The sequence below is a fragment of the Aythya fuligula genome, chromosome 9 (genome assembly GCF_009819795.1).
Source record: "Aythya fuligula isolate bAytFul2 chromosome 9, bAytFul2.pri, whole genome shotgun sequence".
Classification (NCBI taxonomy): Eukaryota; Metazoa; Chordata; class Aves; order Anseriformes; family Anatidae; genus Aythya; species Aythya fuligula.
Window position 1 is genome coordinate 23,458,450 of NC_045567.1, and position 22,337 is coordinate 23,480,786.

The following is a 22,337-nucleotide window of genomic DNA, read 5'->3' on the forward strand; positions in this document are numbered from 1 at the left end:
CTGTGCCTCTTTCCTTTGTCCTGTGCTAAGGAGGCGTGCTTTGGGTGAGATAATTGGGACATCTTTATGCTGCTCCTACAGCATGAGTCAGAAAAAAGAAAAGGATGAACACATTTCCTTTCTAGCTATGCAATCTCAAAGCAGCAGAGTTTCAGGGCCTTATGCCTTGGCAAGGAAGAAATACACATTTTATTGCTGAAGAAAATTCCTCAGGAATCGAACATGGCATCTGACTTGTCAGATAATTACTTGCTGTCTGCACCAGCCCCATATTCAGCACTGTTGTTATGCTCTTGCTTACTTAGATGCAAAAGTTTCACTGTGAAGTTGCTTAAACCTTGCTATAGGAATTAAACTTCATTGGGTCTGACAAGGGAAGAGAACAAATTAAATGCCTTAGAAAGGGGAAGGATTAGACTTTCCAAAGTCTATTTGGAGACAGAACTTGGAAGGCAATTTATGTATTAAAACAGATTTCTAACATCAGGGCTCTAATGCATGTACATTTTAAAGACAAATCTTTTTCAACTAAAATGAAAGCCATCTTTTGTCTTAAAAAAAGCTTTATTTATGAGTTATTTACACTTGCTTTAGCAGAATTTGAAAAGCATAAGTTGTAGATTCTACCTTTTCTTTCCACTCCCCACAAGCTGTACTGAGCCAAGTATTGTCCTGGCACAAAACTTACCTCTTACAAGAGGCAGGCAGAAGTAAGATTTCCTCTCTAGGTTCCCACAGTTGGATGTGTTGAAGAAGGGGGAAAAACAGACCTGACCCGCAAATATTTTGTTTCATCATTCATAACACAGTGAATTTTTAGGGTAGATGTAAGAAAAGGACCAAAGCTACAACACTACCAGGAAAGGAAAAAACAAAGCTCCTTCCCTTGCTGCTGTTATAAAGCTCAGCAGCTACAGCCCTTGGGTGTTTTCCCTCCCCTAACCCTTTCCAGCTGCCCAGGGGTGGAGCTCATTTGTTCTCTTAAGACATTAACTAAAACCCCTTGAGATGATGGGGACAGGAGGAGCAGCTTAAAACTGTGAGGATAGAGTCTGACCATCCAGCTTTTACATTTCCAAAGCATCAAAACATAACCGTCTTGGAGCCTTACATTCTTGGCAAAGTGCTGCTTTCACCAGCGCCAGTAACCCCAGGTTTCCATCCGTTATGTTGAGAACCCAGGGTAGGAAAAGCAACGACCTGCAGACAGATTTGACTTTTGTGTAGGATTCGACATGACAAGCAACAAATGCCTAGCACTTGCAGCCCAAAAACTGTAAAAGCCAATTGTTTTCTTTGCCACAGCCGGCACAACACATTTCCCCCTTAATTAAGTTCCTAGACCTAGCCTGGTTTCACATCAGAAAAGTGATGTTTGCAAACGGAGCAAATGGATCAGCTGGCATCGCACGGTGCGGCACACCGTGGGCTGAGCTCCAGCTTGGCAACGGGCCCCAGGATTCCCACGTCCCTCGGTCGCACATTCAGCTGCAGAAGTGCTGATTTAAGCAAGGGGAAAAATAAAGGGTGTCACTTCCTTCCCAAATGGATTATTTCAGCAAGTTCAGTGAAGGTTTGTTGAAGTTGGGGATGGCAGGGGAACGCATGTCAAGAGAGCATATGCAGAGTCCCATCTGCTCCTTCCAAGAAAAATGACAATAAAGAGTATGAACTTCAGTTTTGTTTTATTTGTTCCATTTTATTAAAAGTCTAATGTTTTCAAAGTTTTCTGAGCTGCAGGCTCCTCACATAGCTCGCAAAAGCTTCAGTTGCTAGGCCTTGGCGATATCAGTTATGTATATACTAAATCTCATTAAAACCAAATGGATTAGCACCACCTAATTTATGGTGCTTCCATTTGCAGTACCTCACAAAGCCTTTCAGCTAGCCTTGATTTTCAGAAATACCAAGCACACATTTTTTTAAAACCAGCTTAGCATTAAGGTGCTTCAGCTTGGGCATGTAAAAGAAAAAAAGATACTGAAAATCACGAGGTGCTTCAGAAAATAGGGGGAGGATGAGTTTATGATAGAGGTTTTGCATTTGTAATTTCTTTTATTATTAGTAGTAGTAGTATTAATTCTCAGCCTTTAAGGATTTTGAGAAGAGTCAAAGGAGATAAACTAAATAACAAAACACATTACACAGACACATGGCTTTGTACTAGGTGTCATTTGTATTTACTACAGGATCTTTGCTTAGGAATGTAGACATATTTTAGGGGCAGTGACCAGTTTCTGAAGAAGTTTAAATTAATGTCACAAAACTCAGTAATAAAGTGTCTTGTGTAATTAATTATTAACACCTGAAGTGGGAGACCATCTTTCTTCTACTGGAAACACTGCTTTTAATTTCCTAAATCATGTACATTAAATACTGAATTATAATTTTTAAACACAGTAAATATTATAAATATAAAAGCAGCCACAGTCACAGCTGTCTTGCTTTGAAAAGCTTTTTTTTTTTTTTAAGAGAGAAACATACAATTCCATAAAAAAATATCACAATCTCCCTGCAAACATCACTGAAGAATAGAAAATAATGGATATGATTTTTTTAAAAAAGAACAAAATAGAAAGATTTCTTTCAACAATATTCAGACACCCCCTTGGAGAAACCACAATGTGGCCTCTATTCTTTCAATTTTGTTGCCAGTTGTGTTGACGCTAATACAGTGGTGGATGCAAAAGTGTGCAGGTGCATGTGTGCATACAGTAGACAGTGCAGTCATGCTTTTAAAGAGTTGTTCCTGTGCAGAAGCATTCATTTAACCCCAGAGTTTAACAGGTTCCACAAGGGCTACAAAGCACTGAAGCGACCAAACAACTTTCTGTGTGACACAGTAGCTTCTTGCACATTAATTTCATTTTATATCAGTAAAAGCAATAATATATCTAAAGTATAGCATGGAAATTTGAAACAGGTAATTTTCCATGCAGAGAGCATTGGTTTGCTCTTCAACAATTTGCTGAATTAATCTACCGGAGACTGTTTTGTTGTAGCACATAAAACCTGATGGAATATTTTATTTGCAGTCCAGGTGGAGAGGTTCTGGGTTGCAGAGGGTGTTGGGGCTCCAGCAGCAGCCTGAGATGGGCAGGTGGGTCCTGGGGTCCCAGGGCTGCTCCAGGGGAAGATGGAGGTTGGTGCTCTCCAGCAAGGCAAGAAGCTGGAGGCTGCTGGAGGCTTTTTTAAACTGGGCAAATTAGATGAACAACGTCTTGACATCTTCAGACATCAGGTACATACCACATTCAACATCTTGACATCTTCAGCGGTCAAGTACACGGCCTGTTCTGCTGTATTTTCCCAGAAACTTATCACAGCAGTGGTATTTACAGCTTTACAAACTGAGGATGCTTTTTGGTGTTTTGCTGGTAACTACTTGCATTCCCTATTACATTGCACATCTTATCATATCACTTTTACCTTCCTTGCAGCATCACTTCTTATCCCTGTCCATTTAAGAGAGCAGGTGGTACTTTCTGAACTTCACAATCCTCTTGATGCGATGAGTGCAAAGTCATTTCTCTACTGATATTAAAAAGCAGCAACAGTGGTTGACCCTGATTCTGCACTGTGTTGCACCACTTTTTGAAAGCCAAGGCTCTAAGTGTGTGGCAATAGGTTTCTGTCCTGTTTGGGAAGCAAAACAAGTAACAGAAATAGCTCTCTACAAACCTAAGTAATATATATATTGCCAAGCTATGCACAAAGCCATACATATTTTATGTGCTGCTGATCTACATTTAGTAATTAACATTCATTCACTTATTGTATTTCTCTTTTTCTACTGTATTCTCATTTACCTGTATTGTGCTGTCTACATCCTTTCTAAAATATCACTTCTGTTTACCTAAAACTTAAATTCTATTGAACTAATACACTCATCTCTATGTTATAGCTCTCTTATCAGTTCTTAATTGCTGCCTTTTTATCATTCTATTTTTCCTGTACTACTATTTTCCATGTAATTACCTCCACATTTATACTTAATTCTTCCACTTGCTATGAGCATCAGAGCAGCAGGGCTGGTCTGCTCCCACAGGCAGAGCAGGGGGCCTCAGCTCTCAGCTGCAGTACTCCAGCACTTTTTGGGAATTTTGGACCCATATGGAAAGGAAGACCTCAAGTTTTAAAAAAGCACATGTGTTTTACTTGATTGCCAAAATCAAACGGCAATTTTTGGAAAATATTATTTCAGAGTGTAGTACAATTTGCTCTCTAACTTTTTGTGAATACAGGCAAACTTTGGGTTTAGCTTTCACTTGAAGTTTGCGTGGCAGCAGCACCAGCCTGATACAACACAACCAGAGGTGATGGGCAAGAACCGGGGGACACAGCCCACAGTTTTGGGTAATTTTGGGTATCATTCCATAAAAAAATGCTCCCTGGGTCTCTATTTGCTGATATACTTCTGCACAGCCAAAAACCAAAATAGAGATGAGATTGCCACCATACTTCACCCTTCCAAGCAGCACGGTTCACCTGTGGTCTGTTACACCCACCTCCTGCTGGAGGCAGGGACAGTCACTACACCCACCAGACAGCTCAGGTCTTTAACCAGTCCTGAACTGATGACCTCCCAGGATGCAGATGGCACACTTAGATTTATTGTACTGACTCACCAATACAGTTATCAACGTTTAACCTTCACTGCTCTCACTATCATCATTCTCCAGGCAGGACACTTCTAACAGGAGCTTCATTGTCATTCTCCATCAGTATTACAATAAACAGCCCTCCCTAATCAGCATTCCCTCGGTGCCAAGCCCAAAGGCAATCTGCTGGAAAAGATGTGATGAAACCAGAAGGGATCAATACCAAAAAGTTTTCACAAACTCAATCTGGCAAGGTTAGCGTGGATAATATTGATAGATAAAGATCTAACTCTATCACACATGACAACAGGATGAAAATAAGAGTGCGCAGTGATGTGCTACTTAAAGTTGTACCGTTGTGGACTTGGAAAAATGTACAGGAAACTGTTGTATTTTCCCTAATTACAATAACATCAATAAAGATTAAAATGTACTATGGGTAGTACTGATTTTAAGGATAAACTATAAAATTATGAAATAGCTACTGTACTTTTAAAATGCATTTAAGTGACTCCAAGAATTAATTCAATCTGCTTTACGAGCTGTGAATTGAATAGCAAATAAAGATGAATTACATAAACACACAGATTTTTTTGTTGGTATAATGGAAATCAAGTTTCTCAGATATCCTTTGAAGTCCCTATTAAATCCGTACATCTTCCCTTACTTGCGGGATTTCTATACAAGAATTAGTTTTTAATACAGAGAGACTGAGGGCTTTATTGTGCTAGTCACTATAATAATGTTGCCCTGCCATATTCACATCAGGGATATAAAAATCAAATCATCGTGAACAGGAAAGGGTGAGGAGAAACAGCCCTGAGGATGCAGTTTCCTTAATCTCTCTTCCTCTTTTTACAAGTCTATATAAGATAGTATTTCTGATTGATTTCCACCAATATTAGCGAGTTATGGTTTTATTTGTTTTTAATGTCATATTTCAATGATATAGGAGAGCAAGAAGGAAATTAGAGAAAGCTAATGATCACCACTACCTTTTCTTGATAGCACTGAGAAATTGCTCATCTGGCACAAACCTGTGCCTGCAGTCATCTGCACCTCCAAGGAGACCCTGTTAAATCTCTGAAACCTAGCCACAGTTTGCAGAAATAGGATATATATATTTATTGAAGGCAAATGAATGGTCCATAGTGCTTCCATTTGTTTATTTACCATTTCTTTGATAATGTCATAGATTTAAGTTCCTTTTACTCAGTGAAGAAAAAAATCCCTATGATAATATTCTGGCAGAAACATCACAGCAACTTGAAGAACACAGCACAAAAGACATGTGCCACACAATCTGTAGGTACTAGTACAATACATCCAGGCAGCAGAGCTGGCAAAGGTATGACTGCTGAAACATCTTGCACCAGCAGGTGGGCTGTGCAAACCCTTGCAGCGCATTTCTGTGATGATAAACAACACATGCGACCACATGGGTGTCTGTCTTGGGGGTCTGACAGCTTTCAGAAATGAAGCAGCTTTCCCCAAGGCTGGTTAAGGTTAAAGTTGCTCTACAAGTTTTGCAAAAATGAAATAGGAGAGGGTAAGGTTGTCTTTTTCAAAGCCCTTGGAGACTGAGGATGAAAAGTTAAAGGGTGGTTGCTGGAGAGAATTAAGGACACTCTGTGTGTGTGCAAGTACAAAGTACTCAGCCAGCAGATCACCTGCCTTCCATCCCTTGCAAAAACGCTGTGGGACACCGTGATTTGCCAGCACTCAGATTTTGTGAAAGGGAGAATCTAGCCTCCCAGATCAAGGGTAACTTTGTGCTATGCACATATATTCATACAGGCAAGTCCTGGTTTCTCATATCAGAAAGAGTTCAGGAAAATACTAGCAAAGGTTGTGCATCAACTTAGAATTTATTTACTTATTTATTTTCATGACTGTGATCAGACCTTAACTTTAAAATGCTGTAATCTCTTTTAAAACACACATAGGGAAAGCATTTCATGGGTAACTGTAATGTAGTGTACCCACAGCTGCCAAGCCAAAGCAGGACAAAACAGTTATGAAAATAGTGTTCCCAGATTTTAAGAGGATATTGAAAAACAGAATGAAGGAAAGCAGATTAACCTCTGTAGGGAGAACTTGACGGCGTCCATCCTGCCTGATTTTGGTATTTGTCTGAACATTTTACAGACTTTCTCACATTTTGTGTGGATGTGTGCTTAAACAGATTCAGCAAATGTTCAGCAATAAGAAGATGCATTTCCACTCCATAAGCTTCAGAAGATGAAAAATTTTCAAGAAACCTTAATGTCATCACCCTTTCTGATAAGCCACAAAGACAGACGTGTTTTCAGATGCCTTGGATTCATACTGTATAAATCAGCACCCGAGAGAGGAACGGCGACAGCGCCTGAGGAAGCTCTGCCTGCGGCTCCCAGAAACCAGGCTGAGTGAGGACGCCTTGCTCTGAGCACCTGAACAGCAGCAGCAGCAACCTGGGGCTCAGATTATGTATTTGTTGGTGTGTATCTGACCGGTGTAAGAATGTGATTTCATGCAAATATTTTGGTGGAGATTAGTTGATAGCAAAACAGAATTGGAATGCTAATGACTTTTGGCAGCACATACAGAGGATGAAAACTCATTCAATCCAAGGCAAAGTGTCAGCTTTAATAAAGTAATGTCGTGCTATGCCTCCCCCATAGCTGGCCTATACTGACATGAAAAATTGTAATGGTGGAAATGCAGAACTTTGGAGATATAAATAACTTGAGACTATGTTATAAAATTTCCAACTGGGGCGGAGGAAAACTGTAAACATACATTAAGTGACTGCAGTGAAGGATATTATTGCCACCTATTGACAGCAGAACCTTCTGAAATAATACAGCCTCTTTGCTGCTATTGAATTGAAATTCCTCCCTGGTAGAGCTTTACAACAGGCGGTTCCTGCTGCATTTGTATGGTGGGGGATACAGGCATTTTGAATACCATAAAGATCTGGATTTAATGAGCACAATACTATCTGAGGAAGTTACAAACAAACAGAAACACCCAATCCACTAACAAAACCAAGCCCTTAGGAGGGTAGCCTAGCAGCAATTCCACACCCTGTGAAACAGGGACTGGCACTCATGGGGCACTGTGGGTGGTGCCATCAATGCTGGGAGGGATGGAAGAGGCACAGAGGAAGGGGACTGTCACACATCCACGTGGCCACAGAGCACACGTTGTCATCTGCTTGCAAGAGTAAGTGTATTTCTACCCTGGGGCTTATCTGCAATGTCTCAGAGCCCCCCGCTGCCCTCAGCTGCACACTTCCCCTTCCTCTAAGGCTCCTCAGCTGGAGACACCTCAATAGCTTCCTAAAGCTTCCTTGCAGCATTTATTAGAAAACAAATGTAAATTCAAACTCCATCAAAAGTAAGCAGTGTTCAGCCATACAAAACTTAAAAGCTGGACAATTGCTTAGCCAGAATTGCCAGGTCTGTAATTAGCCTAATTTCAGCAAGTACCTTCCACCATCTTGCCCTCTTTTTTGGTGTCCTATTAGCATTTGAAATATGAACCCCCTCCCACCTCTCTTGTCAGGCACTCAGTTATATTATTAGGTACTTCAGTGTGACTCATTCTTGACAGCCCACTGATTTCTGATCTAATTTGGGTCAGACAGTGCAGATGGAGACCAGCATCCTATTGAGTCCTCTGATTCAGTCACTGCTCAGTGGAAATCCAAGCCCAGAAACATCCATCTTTCACTGGCCCTCAACAATACACACTCTGAACCACATGCACCTAAAAGGTCCTCAATATCATTTCACAGCTTGGTAGAAAATAAAAACTCTATAGGTCAGAACAGTTTTATGCTGCAGAACAATTTTTGGAATACTTTTGTTTAGGTATTAAAAATATTATTCATGTATGGTTTATGTATTCAATTTCTAGAGCAGGGTGAAATGATTTTTGTTTTTGTAATCTGTACTATGGGAGTGAATTTGTGTTTGAGTCATGTTCTGTTTCCTTGGAAAAGGGCAGATTCATTATACAGGGTCTTTTGAAGTCTCATCACTTTAAGAAAAAACTGAATATAAACAAGAAAAATTAGTTACAGTATCCAATAGAAAGAATAACCTGGTTTGAATAGTTAATAGTTGATATTTCCTTTTGGGAGTTCACAATGAATTTAGTTTATAGAAATTTTACTTAGACAATAATAAAGTCTCAGCTAAATTTAGGAAACTTTAAAAAAACTGTTCAGAGATGTTTTTCTTCAAAATCAACATTAAAGCAATAATCAACTTTAACATAACAGAAAATACAGGACCTAACCCTTGTTGAAGACTTTTTTCTAATAAAAAAATTATCTTGTACAAAGCCTCTGTAGGGAGAACTTTTCAGAAATCATTTTGGAGTTTATGCTCCTGGTTAATGGTCCCTGTTGCTAAAGAATTGCATTTGCAGAGTATGACTGTCTGCATCGATTGCTGACTGAGCAGTCATCCTTTTTTTCCTCTAGGAAAATTCTGTACTGTCCAGTACATCCATCACCAAATCACTCCCAAGCCCTTAGATCAGGAAGTGGAGTTTCTCTGAAACCCAAGTTGCTTCTCATTTCCTTTCATTGTTTCAAGTCCTGTAACCATTCTGTCTTTCTTTATACACTTCAGTTATTGAAAGCCTTCCCTGAAGCCCTGGTGCCAAGCACTCACCTGCAGGAGAAGCAGTACATACACCACTCGGAATTCCCTTGTTCTTCCTCTTCCATCACAAGATGCTGATGGTCTCATTGGCCTTCATGATGGCATTTCTACATGGGCTCACGTTTACCTCTCCCTGTGGGCCATTTCAGTTTCTTATTCCCAGGACAAGCTTCCCAGCCCATGGGAAGGCCACCTTCCTTTCCACAGGCATAGTACTGCATTCAGCAGTACTGCAATATGTGGTGTTTGAGCCCAGCTTACTAACCCACCCCACAATGTCCTCTTCCTTATATGTGACCCCAAAGAACATTCCTGTCTTCCTCAGTATAAATTCTTTATTACTTTGGTTTTGGTCCACATATTGTTGCAGCTCTGATGTTTTTAAAGTATCAAGCTCCTGGACTTCATTCTGGTTTTGCATAATATTTATTATCAGCTCAAGAGGACTTGGAGAACAAAGAAATAACTTTTCATTTCCTTAGCATACTCAGCATTTTATGTCAATAAGCACTCTATAACTGAGTCTGAAGATGCAGCATATTTCAAATTAGGACTTCTCTCCATCAGTCCTCTGAATTCAGTGGTACATCAGTAGAGTGATATTTCCACTCCATACCATCTGCCCCAAGGCCTCACATGGTGGCAGAAGTTGCATAAGCTTTTATTTTTTTTCCCCCCATCTTTCCCAACACAATTGTCCCAGGTGTAAAGAGATTGTTCCAGCCATTTGGGTGTGGGATCCTGCTGTTCACAGCAATTCTGACTCTTTTAGGCCACTGAGCACTGAAGATAATCTACCCCTAAGATAGGAAAGAATTAATGTCACTTTTATTATAAAATACTACTCTTCTTACTTTTCTCCCCTAATTGATTCATCTTAAATAGGTTCTCACTATTGATTTTATCATTCCAGCCATGCCATCCCTCCTGCTAGGTCTCAGTAACATGAAGTGGGTCTAATTTATACTTATAAATGAGTCATTCCAATTACCCTTCCTCATTATTCTCTCAACATAAGCTATTTGATTTCCCCCCCCCCTCCCCCTTCTCTGTTCCTTTGTTTGTTCATTTTACTTTCCACTAGCTTGATTTTATGCTAGAAATGAATGCTTATTTATTCCTTGTTTCTTTTATTCCCTTCTCCTCCGTGACTGTAATGGCCTCTGCAGGAGTCCTTCAGCTCCTGTCTCAGCGCAGGCAGAGGTCACCTCACCTGCCTGTTCCCCAGAGGGCTGCAATGTGCAGCTTTCTGACCCACTTCCCAGTGCTGAACCATGATGCTGAGGTGTCAGCTTAAATGGAGGGGTGGCCAGCTCTCCTGCCAGGAAAATTGGAGTTCCACTGTTCTGGAACATGTGGGAAACCAATGGGGAAGACATCCCACTGTCAGGGGGCGAGCTGTTGGGGCTTTTCCAGCCAACCTGCACAGGCAGGCATGTTTTTATTTCATCTTGCAATGAACATAAATTAGCTCGACTTTTCTATTATGCACCCACTTTCCACACTGTTTTGATTGTTCATAGTTGAACATTTTAAAGCATGTGCAACTTCATTGCTCATTTCCAGTGTATAACTATACTATCTGCACAAATAAATAACTCCACTACCACTCAGTCTTCAAGGCTACGAAATAAAATGACAACATTGATTTCAGCCAGCTATAAGATTTCTGAACAGAAAAAAAAACACAAAACAAATCTACACAATGAAGACATATTTAAATGCACAGTAACCATCCCAAGAACATCAGCACTAACCACCGCTAACACTCACCGAGCCTCCCGCTTGCCTGTAGCTCGATGCCTCAATTACACAATGCAGAGGAACAAAGCTTTGTGCATCCTTGTGTGTGTGTATCATGTTCAAAGGTGCCATTATTGTTAGACTGTGCAGAGAGATGAGTAATCACAGAAACAAATGAGCATCCTGACAACCCACCGGATGCATTGCAACACCATAACTGCTGCTGCAGTCTTGCAATAAGGAGGAATTAGCTCATTTAAGTTTCACACTTCTCCTGACCTGGGTTCATACTAAGAGGAGAAAATAACTACTGAAGTAGTACCTGCTTTTGTATGATCATTTTGTATGATCACACTTGGTGACAGGCTTTCAGTCCACAGAGGGAATCATTTCCCTTCCAGAAACACCATACGAAGTGCTCATCTTATTATTTTTATGTTTTTAAAGGTTTTTAAACACTACCACACTATCAGCATCAGCAGACAAGCTTTTGTAGGCACTTTTTCAGGAAGGGGTCCTTAGACAAAAGCTTATGCGCTCCACATCGGATCACAAAGCAAACAGGGCATTTGCCAGAACATCTTAGCACAGGAGATCATTTCAATGTACGCTTAAGTGCTTGCTAGTTGTCAGCTTAGTTATTTCAAGTGATGTATCTACAAGTGGACAGCCATAACCAGGAGAGATGAGAAACTCTGGGACTGCATTAGGGACAAAGTGACCTGAGCTAAGGCTTGCTGATTGTTGCAGGAGTGCATTCGCTTATGAAGAACAAACAGGTCACTTCTGGAGTGATGGGCCACTTCAGGATGCAAACATTGTTGACAGGATAGGATCTGCACAGTCCAAATCTAATCTTGTTCAAGAAAACAGGCAAAGGAATTCAGTATACCTGAAGATTACCAGTTCAGAGGCACACCACTTTTTGCTGATTTAAGAGAAGTTAAGGCCTTGATTTGAAAATCAATTTAAAAGCACAGTTGCCTTTTTTTTTTTTTTTAAACCTCTCCCCATGCAGCTCTCACACAATGGAATATTTCTTCCTATCAATACACAAAACTGCCAGTTCTGGATATCAACACATAGTTTCTTCTTGGTATTAAAATAGCTTCCAATATTTTTGTGTTCCCAATATATTGATTTATATTTAATAGAAGCACATTTGTGCCTATAGTAGTAATGGACCCTTAAGAGTACGTACATTATTTTAATACTTGATTCAACACACCAGTGGGTACTGAAAAGCTCAGTTGTCATTTAAGATAGAAAAAGTATTCCAATATATAGCTCCTTACCTTCCCTACAGCAGCTTCCCACAGATGTAGAAAACCTGCTAACATCTCAAATCTACAATAACCAAGAAACACAGACAAAGAACTGTAGGAAGGAATCAGGTGGGTATATATATACAAAATCTGTTATGAAGTTGTTTGATTTTCATGGAAAACACTTGCTGTTAAAAAGCCTTCAAAAGCACTCAAAGATATGTTATTTCCTAGCCAATATTTCTTCTTATGACAAAAAGAAAACAGAAGCAGTAATCTCCTAAGCAAGGAGCTCAGCTCCTGACATAAGCATCAGCTTGTTGCACTCTCAGGGCTGTTGAATTCTTTGGGGAGGGAGCACATGCTGGAGCACCTCCCTGATTTGACACTCATGGTTCTAAACAGAAGCAGGGCTCTGCAAAAGCACTGAGCACAAAGTTGTGTTTAACTGGAAAAATATTTATATGCTATTACTTCATAAAAAAAAAATCAGCCTGCTTATTTAGAAGCCCAGAAATCAGTATTTACCAACAGAATGGTACTTTAAAAAAAAAAAAAAAATGCTACCTTCTCACTTTTGATAACATTTCTCTATAGACCTTTGTGATTTCCTGTTTCAATTTTATTAGCTATTATATATATATATATATATATATATTTTTACCAAAGTCTACAATACAGAATTGAGTTTTTGGTTATCCTTATTTTTGTAATTCAGTTTTCAAAATATATCAAGTGGGATTTTCTACTTGTATGATTTAGGCAATTCCCCATGTGCCCCAAGATACCAGCTTTCATCACATACACGGTGAACAAGTGTTTGAAAACAAGGAAGGCTAGTGTCTTAGTGAATTTATTTGCTTTACTGCAATATATCTTGCTTTCAGATTAACTCAAATATGCACAAATCCAGCAATAAGTGAAAACAAGAAGGAAAATGAAAACAAGGAACAAAAAGAAGGGATGAGCAACCCAGGAAACTGAAACAAATGAAGCTGGAGTCATAGACGGAGTTACAAAAGCATAGTAGCAAAACTTGCTAAAACTACAGTAAATAAGAACCATACTACTAAACTGACCAAAAGAGAAAAACACTGGAGAAGAGAAAAAAAACTCAGTGATCAAGCAAGTTTGAAAAAGCCATGACATGACACCCAATTGGTAACTGCTCTAGCTTTCTTCATTTATTACATATAAGTTTCATTGACAGACTTTCATCCCTGGAAGTCTTTAATCATCCCTGGAAGTCTTTAAAAGATGTTTAGACGTAGAGCTTAGGGATATGGTTTAGTGGGGATTGTTAGCGTTAGGTAGAGGTTGGACTCGATGATCTTGAGGTCTCTTCCAACCTAGAAATTCTGTGATTCTGTGGTCTCCAACTAAATGCTAAGTGAAATTTGAGTTCAGTTTGAATCAGAACTACAGATATCTAATGAAGAGAAGTGTGTAAAATTTGTATTCTTAGGTTAGTTAGGAGATACAGTATTTAATAATTTTAAAATAAGAACTCTGCAAGACTAAACTCTGGATCCACCTGCTTTCCCAATTGCTCTGTATGTTTCAAAACATATGCATACCAGATCTGAAATGAAGAGCACCTAGAAGAAGTTTTGTTAAAGAGCAGTGCAGATGGTAACAGATGTGGACAAAAAGTAAACTGAAGTCACACACAGCAGATACCAAGCTTAAATCACACAGAAGTGTGAGCTGCAGCTTCTATGCAAGCCCACAACATATTAATTGGACTCTACGCATTCGCCTGAAAACTCTGCTGGTCAACAAAATCAAAGTGAATGGTGAAGTAATTGTACTGTTCATGTAGCAGGGGAGACTAATTAACTGACTTCGTTAATGGCTATAGTGTGCCACAGAACTTTTACAAATAGAATTGTATAGCTGATAACTACTAATAGCAGGTACTGAAGGTGACATTGACAGTCATCTATCTGCAATTGGGAAAGAAATATTGCCACATAAGCTGACATCATTTGATATTAGAAGTTCTGGCTTCTAAATGTCATATTTTAAATGTCATTATATTTGTAGAATGTAAAAATAAAATTTTAATGCTATTTTAGTCATATACCTCACACTGAACCTTAAAATAATGCCATGTTTTTATGAACACTTAATAGTATGAAAAAGTAATTATCTCTAGCCTTTCGGGCTTGGTATCCTTTAATAATGAACTGAGTCATTCTAGAAGTACCATACCCCAATTTTATAATGACTGTTTGCAGACTAGAGGAGAACGTACAGATGAGACATAGAAATACTCAACTACTCCAATATTCTGTGACAAGTAGGAGATTTAAACTAACTTCATCTATGAATTGTTTGGGTTGTATATACTGTTCATAGAACTTAATTTGACTAAAACATCCCCTTCGGAGTCCAGAATGGAGAGTAATGATTAGTTTCTTTTTTTTTTTTTTAGGGGGGAGAGGGAAGATGAACCACAACACACACTCAGATTACTCAATAATAAAGGTGTAAGCAACCATATAACCTTGATTTCACACTCAACTTTAATTTCATGGTGTCAACACTTGTTAGGCTAAGTTATTAGTGATGGCTTAGCCTCCACTTAGTTTAAGCCAACTCTGCAGTCAGAAACATGTTACCCAGTGGGTGATTCAAACCATCCTGAATGTGCTGTCAGGAAGCCATTTTAATCATTTTATATATCCACTAATTTTAACCAGCATCCAGACAATTATTTTGCACTAAATATCTAATCTTACTAAACTAGGAAAAAGTAAAATCAAATCTCAGATCGTAGAAGCTGTAGGAATTCATACTTGGTCTTCAAAAGAAGAGTAGTCTAGACAAAAACCCATCATAGCACACTTTACTCTTTTTATTAGTTAAGAGGCACAATCTGCTGCTCCATATGGCCATTCCCCTCCCATTGTCTGTGCTCTACACACTTTACCAGGACTATGCCATAACGCCATTGTGACAAATTCAGCTTCCAACACATTCTTTGTGTGTGCTTCACTTTCAAATCTTCTGAACTTCATAGCTAAACTCTCCCTCAATTTTATCTACTTCTGATGATTACTTTCCCTAGGAGCCATACTCCAAGCAGTCTTGTTTCAATGCTCAGTGAGACAGTTAAAAGCTAACCATACAAAAAGACCACGTTTTCCAAGACTGCATTCATGAGATGCACTAAAGAAAGCAAGAGTGTTTTAGCATCATCTTTTAGCAATGATGAGAGGAAACAGGAGAATCTTCCATCAAGATAGCCCATTCATTGCTCCACATACTGTGCACCATGATGCTTTTTAGATCATTAGCTTACATTTTTCCTATTTTGTAATTTCCTGCAGGTGTGCTTGTTAGCAAGCCACTGCTCACAAAACCATCATCCTGATGTTTTGTTGTTACATGGATAGTGTACTGCCATACTCACATTCACAGATCCTACAGGATGATGTTCAAAACAGTATTTAAAACAGATAGCAACACAGACTTCAGATATGCAGCCCAAACAAGGTAACCTGTAAACGAAAAGCTATCTGGGGTAGCAATTAGAGAAAAAGAATGAATGGATGTGGCTTTTATAAAAAGACAAAGAGACAGTTGGTATTATCTTGCTCTGTTAGTACAGAGCCAGGATTCCGGTTGTTTGGCAATGAGCCATAATGGATGGTTTTAGTTCCTTTCTCTCTTTGATTGCCTTTAGACTTAAGACCCAATATAGTAGCCTGAAATATGCTACTAGTGTCAGCAAAACAAATGTTTGCTCCAGCAGACTTGCACTCTGAATATCCTTAGCTGCTCTGTAAAGCAGAGACCCCACAACATGTGCTTTTGACATTAATTCCTACTCCTCTAGGAAACTCACTTATCACACTGAGCCTACCTGCTCCTATAAAACAACCTGCTCCCACTAACCCTGGAGTTCACCTGTGAATGCTCTTTTCTAATGCCATAAGCATCAGCAAGCATCTAAAAAGCATTCTTGTGTCAAGGTAAATATCTCATGCTGAAATTATGTATAATGCTAACAATAGCCTTTAGTGTAAAGGGAAATAACGTCTTAGTGTTTAAGATATTAAATGCATGTCATGTCAACTGAGCATTTTTCATACGATAGTAATTCTAAGCAAGAGTTTAACTTGGCTCAATTAAATGATAATACACAACTTAAAGAAAAGGAACCAGTCTTTTGTCTCTTGCTTCCCTTGGTCTGCAAAACAGCTTCTGCCACAGAAATCAATTCCAGTCTTCCAAGACTATATAATGGGCTTCAAAAAACAAGACTGTGCCAATTATTTATTCATCATAATTGAAGGCCCTAGAACCAAAGAAAACATTTTGCAGTTTCTTCCTATAGAATAGGAAATTACTTTCCTGAAGCTGCTACAAAGACCTGAATTAATTACCACTGAGATGCACATTACTGGATTAGTATTAACTTCCATTCTGCTCCCTGAGTTAATTGACTTTCTAACTAAGACTATGACCTTATTTCAGTTTGCATCTTAGAAAAAAAATGCATTGTTAAAATGCAAACCAGTACTAGTCAGCCTTCTACTTCTGTGCTATACTGAACTCAATGATATCAAACCAAATAAATAAATAAATAAATAAATGCAGTGGGATGCTTGTATTTAGTTTTTTGTTTTTGTTTTTTTAATATATTTTTATTTTTTAAATATTAATATAAGCTTTAGATAAAATAAAGACTTGTTAAAATAGTGTAACTAGTGATACACACCCTGATTTCCTTTAAGATACCACATGTATATCACAGTACATAGTATGAGTGATTATATGATGAACTACAGTGAAGAAAGATGGATTATCATTAATAACCCCACAAAAGCACTGCACAGACACAGGAAGTCACCAGCTTGCTTGATCAAGTGTACTTTACAAACTGTTCTGAGTTGCTGGATGCAGAGAAACAAAGGGAATGCCACACTGCAGTAAATCTTTTTGCCTACCTACCCCAGGACAGACAGTGAAGCTTTTGGCACATTGTCCCAGACTTGATGTGAACATGCACACCAGCACCGTACATACAAATAATAGTCAAACAGCTGGACTCTGTCTGATTTGACAGCTGACAGTGAGGTACAACAGCCAACCCCCCTCCCAAAGCTGCTGTTCAGTCTATGGGAGGTAAATGAGAGCACCACAGATGAAGGGATGAAGCTCTGCCACTGTTGCATTAAACATCATCATGCACTAGTTCTCCAGTGCACCACAAGAAGGGGAAAGCTCTGGAAGCCCTCATTTATGAAATTCATACTTTTTCCCCACAGTAGCTTCAAGACCACCCCCTCAAATATATACATCAACCACACAACCCTACTCTGCATTTTACCAATATTTTACTCTATAGTTTTTAGCTTCTCAAACCAGAAGGTTGCTACAGCTTCCTTCAGAGAACTGTTCCACAACCCAGTAAGTTTCACTGCCAGGGACTTTCTTCATGCTATAAAACTTACATTCTTCTTCCTTTTTTATTTTTTTTTTCCAGCCTATTACCTCTCATAATACCTCAAGTGAGACAGTAAATAATCCTGTGTTCTCCTTGACACTCTACATTTATTGGAAGACTGCTATCTTGTCCTAGCCTCTATGGTCACCAACTAAGCACCTCTGGCTTACAGTCCATTTTTACCATCCAGCTTCCTAATGCTGCTTGGAAATTTCAAGCTTAAAAGTATAAACACAGCAAAAAAAAAAAAAAAAAGTATATACAACAGCAGCTTTTAAAACACAGTTTGGTTTTGCCATGCACAAAGGGAGGGCTTTTAGTTGGTTCCTCCCTGTTGATATATTGGTTTATTCTAACAGAGCAGAGCATAATTATAAAATAATGAGTACTGACAATTACTGGCTTTAAAGATCAGACTTGTCAAAATAGAAGCAGGAACAATCATGTGCTCTTTGGCAGACACATACCTGCTCAGAAGCATCCATAGCTCTCCGCTATAATTCCTTACAACCTGCCTTTTTCCTGAGGCCACAGCTCAGCAGGCCTTGAGACATAATTTTTCCCAACACCCACCTGGAGTTGTCAACCTGCTTCCTGTGGCACTGGCCCACTCCTCTCCCCCCTTGAAACACTTTGGGTAGAAGATTTTGAAGGATCTCAGTGCTTCTGAACACCATCATCCTCCCCCAGCCAGAGCCTGCCACCCTCAACAGGAGGCATTAGCAGTAGTTCCAGGCATCTACTTAAAGTAAAAGAACAAAAACCATTCATTTGAGATGTACCCATGTAGGTGGCCTTGGGGTTTTACTGTGCTCAGCTTGATTGTCATTTTGTGTGATTAAATTAGTTGATGTTACCCATACAGTATTACAAGAGCTTCTATATTTTAAATGGACTAGGACTTAACAGATGTGCTCATTCTGCTTCCTTCCAGGCTCTGAAGCCATACCCTGCACTTCTTCTACCAATCATACGCTCCTTAATTCCTCTCTTTAAGGGACTTTCTCAGCAGGAACCCAAGCAAACACAAGTTGATTTAAGCATCTACACCTTACCTGGGGCTTGAATGTCTTCTCTTCCTTCTTGCACAATGCTTTTCAGCTACTCCACCCAGACAGCAGCGGCGGCAGCAGCAGCTAGTACCACCACCCCTATCTTACTCCTTCAGCTTCATAGGCTCTCACGCTGGGCTTTGCAGCTCCTTTTCAGGGCCAGCCTGCAAGTGTGGCCAGCCCTCCCCTCCATCCCCCCCTCCACCCATCCTCTGCAGCTGGGCTGATATCCCACCTGAGTCCCGCTCCCCCAAGGAGCTCCTGCCACCAACACACCCGTTCCTTCTTAAGTAAGGATGATATGAGTATGCTGCCCCCACTATTAGATGTGCTAGGCTGAAAATTAAGTGAGTTGCTCTTCAGCCTTAAATATTTAACCAAATTGTTTTTAATATTACATTAGGTTATTATTTTTATGATGAGTGAAAGGGATTTTTTCCTTTGTGAGTGTCTCACAAAACTCTTATTGGAATATCCCAGCTTGGAAATTATTCCAACAACTTTATACTCCACAAAAGCGTGGGTTTTGTATTGCTCTTTTAAATCTCTTCCAAAAGCATACCCAGGAAAGGCCCCAGGCTGCCACAACCCCTCCAAGTCCAGACTCAGTCCTAAGCAGAACTCTTGTCATCAAGGACTTAGTACTCAAGACAGGAAGCAAGTATTCAGATGTTATAAACTACCTGTCCCTGAAAATTACAGTGAGTTTAAGAATTTTAACGCTAATGTCAATGATATATCTTGCTGCATAATCCTAGTTGCAGGCACAGCATCTTCTTAAATTGCAAATGGGGTTTGCAAACATAAAGGTTTTTCATTCCCTCCTCTTAAAAAAAACTGTCATGTCATTTGTAGCTAAAATCATTCTTCATTTTCTTCCTCTCCCAGTCTCCAGTAGCTTTTATCCAATACTCTTTCCAGCATCCATCTTGCACTTTTAGTGAGAAATCTTCTGAGAAATATGTGTGGTTCTGTTGTGGGACAGAAACAGGTGGACAGGCCACACAACCTTTTGAGCCTTTCTAGTTGTGTTACTCTGATAGTAAAGTCTTCGGTCTGATTCCTGACCCAAAGAAAAAAGTCATTTTGTCCCTGTCAAAATGTCAGGTGTGCCATGAAGGACAGGCAGTGAACTGTGGCCCCTGTCTTGCATATTTGAGGTCTCTTTCCAGGCTTTTTCTCCATGGCTTACAGGCGGGATCGCCTACCTCCACAGTTTAATTCTGCATAGCAATGCTGCGTAACAGTGTACGAAGCAATGTCGCACCTCTTCTGCCTCCCCCGTTTCTTTCAAGCATGCACAAAACAGCTGTCTTTAAAATTCCTTGAAGTATTGTGTAATCTTAGCAGTAGCAGAGAGCACTTGGGAGCTCAGTGCATTACAAAGTCTAATAACAGTAACAATAACAACAATAATAACAGTAAGGCAGTGAAAGCTCAAGGATGCTGTGACTTTCAGCAAGCTGTAGTATTATTTTGAAACAGTCTACTGCAATGTTGGGAAACCTCGCTCACCAGACAGCTACAGATTCAAAGATGTCTTAGGGGGCAGGTAACAAAAAGGAGGGCCTTTTATTCCCAGATTGTGCGCGTGAATCCGGCTTGTGTTGACTGCAATAAAGGTGCTTACAAGCTGAAGACTCTTCAGTACACTAAACCAAGATTTGCACCTTTTCACAAATCTGGGTTTATCTCATTAGCCTTTCTATGCATTTGCTATGATCTCACCTTGAGAGCCGTAAGCAGGTCAAATAAAGAGACAGCTGAGGGAGAGTCTCCTTCAGTTCGAGTGCTGCCACTGACACCTGTAGCACTGGGAACTGCAGTGACTCAGTGAGAGAGCTCAGCTTTGCACTTCCTTCCTCTTCTTCACCTTCAGGTTGTGGCCAGGATATGGTTTTGTGTCAGAATAACTTGGAAGCTGCTGATGTACGCTTTGGACATGACAGCATGACAGCAGATGGGACATACAGTCAAGGACTTCATCTCTAAACATTGACAAAAGAAGTCATATGTGATAAATGACAGAAGTTGAGACGAAAAATGCCTTGGCTTTTTAAGCCCATGAAATTAATATGCTTTTAATGGGAAGCTAACCCTGAAATATCATGCACGGCTCCAGAAATCTCTCTCCATCGTCAATATTCACTACACGGATATCTCTTGGGACAGGTAGAAGCTGACAATTTAATAAATGAAGATGGAAGCAGAATAAGCTAATGTCTTAATCAACTCTACATTCGGAAACAAAGGAGATATGTAAAGTTCCTTCTTTATTCACCCTTTCCTCAACACTAGTTGATCATATCTGGTCATAGGAATGAAGGATATCTTCACCTTTCTGGCAGCCTCTCCTGTTTACAGCATTTTGTTTTTTTTCTACAGAGCATGTTTCCAGGGAGAGAAAAAAAAAAAAAAAAAAAAAAAAAAAAAAAAAAAAAAAAGCAGCGTTTCACAGCTCTTCATAAAATTGTCGCCAACCCAAATGTATGAATGTCATTCTCTCTAGTAAGCCCTTTCTCAAATAAACAGTCCTCAGCACGCCTGCAACTAGCAAGTTCAGCTACAGCAAGAGCTCTAAGCAGCAGCCGCTTCCCTAATTGCTTTCTACTCCACCAGCAATCAGCATGGCTGCTGCAGACTGGTGGGCACCGAACAATGTATGGGCAGGAATTTAAAATGCTGCCTTCCAAAGCATGCTCTGCTTCAAGCTGGTACTTGAATTCCTGACATTCTCTAATCATCGTAAATTCATAAAGCTTTGAGGGTGCAGGAAAACATGTGCCAGCCTGGGAGCCCACACGAAGCCTTGCTGGAAAGATGAATGATTCACTTGAAAGAAGATCCTGAAGCACAGATCAAATTTTAATAAGTCTTTGACTCTCTTTTCTAAATGTCATCTGCTAATGACACTCTGGAAAGATGCCGTCTCTCCTATCAGATTCCGTCTTGAAAACGCTCAAATGCTAAACTCATGGTAGCTGATAAGTTATCAAACAACTTTGCTTACTAGACCTTAAACTGCAAGGAAAGAATGTTTTGTGGTTTGTCTTTAGGTTGTGATGTTGTTTGGATGTGCAGTACCTGCTTCTGTGTTCAACTGCTAACTGAAACATTTCCCTGTCTTTGCAGTCAGGTGAGAAACTGAAACTGTTACTGATTTGAATCTGAATTCCCCTGAAAATAAGGCCAGCTATTCAGCAAAGTCCTGCACTCCTCAAACTCAAAATCTCACCTTAGACATTGTTTTTTCACACAACAGGCCAGTGCTCAAGGAGAGGCAGGGCAGTAGAGCTGGCAGTGGTGAATCCGGGGCAGGAGGCTCTGTGCCATGCCAAGCACCTCTGCAGACAGAGCAACCCCAGTGCCTGTGATTTACTGTGAGTGCAGCATTCTGGCTGCATCTGGATTTCTTTCAATACAAATACAAGTGCACACACATCAAACCAAGCATAAATTATGAACTGGAAATGGTGAGGTTTATTTTTTAATGGCCAGAAAGAGCCAACCTGCAATAGATGCCTGCACCCTGTGGAAGGTGACTTTGGGGAACCATCTGA

General features: G+C 39.8%; 1 long non-coding RNA gene across 1 annotated transcript in view; it reads right to left on the bottom strand.

Moving 5' to 3' along the window:
- Nucleotides 1-9,497, bottom strand: part of LOC116492653 — a 114,030-nt gene extending 104,533 nt beyond the window's left edge. The window contains exon 1 of the long non-coding RNA XR_004253610.1: nucleotides 9,269-9,497. This is a non-coding gene — a long non-coding RNA (uncharacterized LOC116492653). The remainder of the gene's footprint in view (nucleotides 1-9,268) is intronic.
- Between the last annotated feature and the right edge of the window lie 12,840 nt (nucleotides 9,498-22,337).